At 42.3% G+C, this 5,882-nt stretch overlaps 1 long non-coding RNA gene across 1 annotated transcript in view; it reads right to left on the bottom strand.

The window, feature by feature from the left end:
- Positions 1–5,471: 5,471 nt before the first annotated feature.
- The window catches only part of LOC106964274 (uncharacterized), a 4,104-nt gene continuing 3,693 nt past the window's right edge, over positions 5,472–5,882 (bottom strand). The window contains exon 2 of the long non-coding RNA XR_001428365.1: positions 5,472–5,816. This is a non-coding gene — a long non-coding RNA (uncharacterized LOC106964274). The remainder of the gene's footprint in view (positions 5,817–5,882) is intronic.

The raw sequence follows: 5,882 nt of genomic DNA, 5'->3' as shown, positions 1-5,882 counted from the left end.
ATATCAAACCCTTCAGGAGAGACAAGTTAATAAAGACACGGGGGGAAAAAACACCCCGAGGACAGCAGAGGCGCGTTGGTTTTGCAGTTCACATCAAGTCACCTCTGATGTGATTCATGTCAGAGAGGTGAAAGTGGCTTTAGTTCAAGGACAACGGCAGCTTACAGATCCAGAGGCAGGTGTGCTGGGATCTGAAGGGTTGTAGTGTTTCGACTTGGTGGTTATGAGCGACAGTCAACAGGGGAGGAAAAAAATGCCAGTCTGGCTCCGAGGGCAGATCTGTAAAGTGAGCGACACACTGCCCAGCTGAAACTCGATATTAAATCTCCAGGGCAGCTCAGACTGGAGGGTAACCATCAGGATGGAGGTCAGGGGTAGTGACACCGCAGGTGGAAGTTGCCTTTTACAGTTTTACACTGATTTTATTTTTTTCTCCTTTATCCGTTTTCCTCCTGTAGGCACCGTTTTCAGTCAATTTTCCTGGCAAGGGTTTTATCACCTGAAGTGTTCCTGCTTTATTTTTAGCATGTGATCTACTTTTTCCTCACTATTAGCAACTTGAGGGATGGGTTTCGGGGTAATTAGTGCTTTTCCATCACCGTATCTCTGCATCTGCACATCTATCGTTTCCATCGCCACTGAAACCAATGTGCATGCATCACAAAAAATAATTGATGACTTCCTTAAGGTTTTTTTTTTTTTTTTTTTTTGCTTACCACTCTGAATGGCATCATGTTTAGCCTAATTCTTAATCACTTTGCAACCTTAAGCTTGACTTTTTCACTGCTGTTCGTCTTATCTCCAATTTGGACATTGAGAGCCTGAAATCAAACCCCAGTCTGCGCTTTAAGGATATTTTCTCCACATTAATTTGATCTCTCGGTGTGGATTTAGCTCAGCATTCAGACGATGTGCTTTTCTCAAACATTCATGACAGATGAGCTTATTAGAAACAAACTAGGTTCGCATTTTCAGCACTGATTTTGTGTGTCCTGCATCTTAAGGCTAAAAGACCAACAACCAAAGATTTTAATCAATTCTGGCTTAATTTGTTATGTTTAAAAAAATCAGTCAGTGACCAATTTGGGGAATATTAACCTTAACCACTGACTGGTCAGCTAGAAAACATATGAGCCATCAGGTTGTGATGGCAACACTCTTTGGTTTGGATGGTTTTTCTGAGGCGAAAAGCCTCGGATGTTTAGTGTCATGCAGATTTTGACCAGTTCCTCCTGACAGGTTTGGTGTAACCGTTTTAGATTCGTGAGCTGCCTTGCTTGCTCTCACACACCGTTTTTTTTTTTTTTTTTTTTAGCTCTACCCACAATCCATCTCTCCGTGATGATAACCTGTCTCATATCTTGAGCTGTTGCTTCAATATTTCATCACAACGTTCTTTGCTTGTGACGCCATCTCCTTAGTGAAGAGCATCAGGCCCTCCTGTTGAGTCATGACAGAAAGACACAGCCGTTTCCAACTCGGTTCCTTCTCTGCTTAATAAATAACACTTAAGATTTGATTTAGATCATTTCAGAGACTGATAACGACATGGAAGTGATTTTATTTTCACTCGTATGAGGATTCAGAATGCATCTACACTGGCTTGCATGACAGTTCTGAAGATAAATTAAAGTGTTACGATGAGATTTTCAGTATAAAATTGGTGGATAACAAAAGCTGTATCCTTGATTGTAATACTGAAAGCACTTCTACTGCCTTTAATCTAACACTTCCAATAAAATATACTTTCTCCGGCTTAAGATACTCATCTGTACTGTCTTATATTCAACATGACATTCTTCATTTGAAGCTACCTAGTCTGCATAAGGAAGCTTTTGCAAATATCATCCTGCTTTGTCATTCAGTCACAGCAGCAGCCTGGATGTTGTAATCTAATTGGTCATTTTTACACAGCTCTTTTGCTACCAGGAATATGCTTGTACATACACTCCAGATAGCAACAGAGCCAGTCTAATTGAATGTAGATAAGAGGAAAAAAAAAATTGAAGTTTGGTTAAAGAACAAACTTAATAATTGAGCAGAATCTTTATACGAAACAAGGTTTAAGTGTGAATTTAATCATTTCTGAAAGTTTCACACCTCTGTACGCAAAAAGAAATCCCACCAGTCCCCTCTCTTCCCTCTTCCTTCAGATCTCTTCCCCCCGCCCGGCTCCTTTCATGCTCCTCACGTCTCCAACTCGCCGCCGTTCATCACCTCTGCTCGCCGTCTGCTGACAGGAAGAGATGATTTTTCACCGCTGATCCTCCATCAGCATCCCTCTATTAGGAGATGCTTCCGGCTCAACGCGTCTCTCAGAGTGATTTGCGGTGCTGTTGTTCAATATCTGCGCATTGCTGAATATTTGTCATTATGATAGAATCAGCTTTGCAATTCTGAAACCAAAAAAAAAAAAAAAAGTTAAGAGATTTGATGGAAACCAAGAATGTTTAATTTTTTTTCTTTTCATTCCACGGTTCACCGACAGACGTGTTCGCTTTAAACGATCGCCTAATGGCAATATTTTCCCCCACAATGGATGGCATATTCTGCTTTCCAGCAGTGAGCAACACAATCTCTGTCATGACTATCAGCGTATTGCATGACACACACAATTAGTGCTTTCCCAGATTACAGATGTTTGAAAGTGTCCAGTCCTTTGAACCCTTCATCCAACAGGGAGAGCTTTGCCTTTCCCAACCTCGTCGGCGCTCTTTTATGGGAATTTTTCAATCCAATCTACTCAACATCTATCCAAAGAATCCCATTTCAACCCTCCCTTTTCAGACAGCTAATTGAATCTGCAGCTGACTTTTAATTAACAGCGGGGCTGATCTCCATAAAGTTGAATGATTTGCATATGGTCTTCAGCCCCTTTCCGCAACGCATGTCTGAGAGGCTGGCGAAGAGCCAAGAGCAAGACAGGAAACCGACTTCGGAGAGAGAGAGAAGGAGACAGAGGAGGGGTGGCAGGCAGGGCGGGACGAGGGGGTTCGGCTGGAGAAGGAGAGAGTGTGCCAACAAAGGAGAGGAGAAGCAGCAAACTAGGGAGGGATGAGACAAATGAGGGCAACACCACCTTATGCCCGTGCAGCAGAGGAGAGCAGCAGATATGCAAATACATGCAAAACACCGACAGAGCTTCTCAGAGAAACTGATAACTCCAGTGATTTTCCAATCAGGCTGGCTAATTATTAAAAAAAAGGGAAAAACATGATGTGATGCTATATCGTTCTCATCGTACAAACAGATGTTAATTGGTAGCGCATCGTCTCTATGCAGATAAGATGGGCAGACGCATTAACAAGATGTGGCAATGGGGTGCAATGCGTTACGATGAACTCAAGCTAATACTGATGAAAAGAAAAGGCAATTAAACCTTTAATTTTCTTTTTAACATGAACAAAAAAAAATCCTTCTGCTGAATTCCTGCGTAAATACTTTGTTTAGAAGCCCTCTTCGCTGTGACAACGGCTGCAGGTCTTTTGGGTTTTGCTTCTTGCACATCTAGGAGCTGAAGGTTTTTGCTGCTGGTCGCTCAGACTGGATGAGGAGCATCTGTGAGCATCAGACGTTGCGCTTTACCACACATTCTCAACTGGTTTAAGGCTGAGACTTTGACTGGGCCATTTCAACACACATACTGTTCTACCTCAGGCTGTATGCTAAAGGTTTGCTGTCCTAGTCTCATGTTTCCTGCAGGTTTTTCTACGGGACCGCCTTGGACCTTCAGTGCTTACAGGTGTAAAGTAGAACTGAAGTCAGCCTCCTAGTTTGCGTGCGCAAACTTGGCGAATAAAGCCGATTCTGAGGAACATCCTCCCCACAGGACGATGCTGCCGTGTGTCACTGGAGGGAGTTTTTATTCAGGGTAAGGCACTGTGTGCCACAGAGGTAAAAGTTCTCATCTGAGCTGAGCAGCTTCTTCCACATGTTTACTCTGACCCCTACAGGGCTAACAACAAACTACAAGCAGGAACATCTTCCATAAGGGCCAGATTTAACGAGTGCATGGCTAACAGTTGTTCTGTTCACAGATTCGTCCAAATGAAACCTTAGCTCCGAGCTTTTGGCTGCTTGTCAGATTACCGTTCTCCATCAGTTTAGGCCAAGTCTTAATAGACTGGGACCATGTGTTAGCTTAGATACTCTGCCAACTTCCTCCCTGGCCTGTCTGCAGTGTTCCTTGGTCTTCGTGAAGATGTCTTCTGGTAGAAAACAGCACAGCAGCTGCCTTCTTCTAATGTTGTCTAACAAACCTCAAAGGTTTTCACAGAACTGGTTGATTCCATTTAATAATTAAAGTGACTTCTATGTTTGGACTAGATTTCATTTAACAGCAGCAGAATGAAGGCGATACATGCCAATATTTCCAGATTTTATTCAGAAAAAAAAAACATGTATCCATTTTTTCCCCCCATACGTTTTATTTTGATATAAAACCAGAATAAAACACGTTTGTGGCGAAATGTCAAGGCGTTGCATATCCAGCCTTCAACAACTCCACACGTGCGCAGCCTGTGTTAAACAAACTGTTTGTGTCTGTCTTGGAGATGCCAACTTCATTAGTACCCATAAAGCATGCACCTCATTAATGAATGTCATTAAAGCAGGCGGCGAAGCGCTGGGTGGCTGCCAACGAGACGACTGCTGGGTGGCACGCAGGAGAGGCGGCGAGCCCCAGTTGGTGCAGAGCTGAGCTGCAGCTGCTTCTCTTGCAGTTTTTTTTTTTTGTTTTTTTTTTCCCCCCAGGAGAACAGAAGCAGGCAGGAAAAGAAACATGAGGAATGAGGAGATTTCAAATTATGAGATGGCGGAGGGTTAAAGCTTGCGAAAGAGTGGCAGTTAAGGGCGTCATGGGTGTGTGTGTGTGTGTGTGTGTGTGTGGCGCTGGATGGAAACCATGGAGGATGGGCGACAGCGGGTGCCATTTCGAGGAGCGATGATCCAAGTCGCCATTTTGAAAATCGCACAAACATTTAAAGCAATTACTTTAGGTTGAATGGTAAAATGTCATAAGGTTTGTTTTGAAGCTAAAAAAGTTTTTTTTTAGAACTAGTAAAAACTTACTTTGCTGATTATTTAGATTCTTTGGACTGAACTTCCTAAAGTGTGGCCGTCTACTTTGGAGCTTACAACTCCTTTACTACACTCCTCACCAACGGAGGAACTCATGCCCCCCCAAGTAATTAGTGCTAATCAGCTATGCACTGACCATGTAGAGAGCCATATTGATCCCACAAGGTAATCGAGGAATGGCTTAATGACAACTTAAGAGCTCGAGTGAGTAAATTACACCTGCGATTAAATGCTGTGGGGATCCAGTGCAGCAGAAAATGATCTAAAGCCTGGTCTTTTAATCTGAATAAAGTCCCCTGCACTCCTCCCCCCACCATGCTGTGAGGTGAATTAATGAGAGAAAACAACAGTTTAAGCAGGACTCTTAATGTGAAATAGTGGAAGTGATGGGATAAATATTTAAAACTTCAATCTTTATTTCTTTAAAATAAGATAAAGGAAACTTTGTTATCAATAATACAAGTACAAAAATGTATCGGAACACAGAGGAATATACAAGACAGAGCATAACAGCGACAGAAGGACATTAGATATGCATGGAAGAGAAATATTCTTGGTACATTGTGGTCAACAGAGCAAAAAAAGTGGTCTGGTCGATGGAAGATAAATGACACGCGAGGACTAAAAGATGTCTTATATGAAATTTCAGGTGGAACCAAAAAAACCTGCTTCTTCTTTCCAGTTTCAGCCGACGAGCTCACAAATCGTCCTCCAATAAATAAGGCACTGAAGAGGATCTCAAAAAAAAAAAAAAAAAAAAAAACAAGAAAAACTCAAACGTTCGAGACCGTTTTGAGTTGAGA

The sequence above is a fragment of the Poecilia latipinna genome, unplaced genomic scaffold, assembly GCF_001443285.1.
Source record: "Poecilia latipinna isolate Pla-1442-1.1 unplaced genomic scaffold, P_latipinna-1.0 Scaffold1649, whole genome shotgun sequence".
NCBI lineage: Eukaryota > Metazoa > Chordata > Actinopteri > Cyprinodontiformes > Poeciliidae > Poecilia > Poecilia latipinna.
This window is presented reverse-complemented; position numbering and strand designations above follow the sequence as displayed.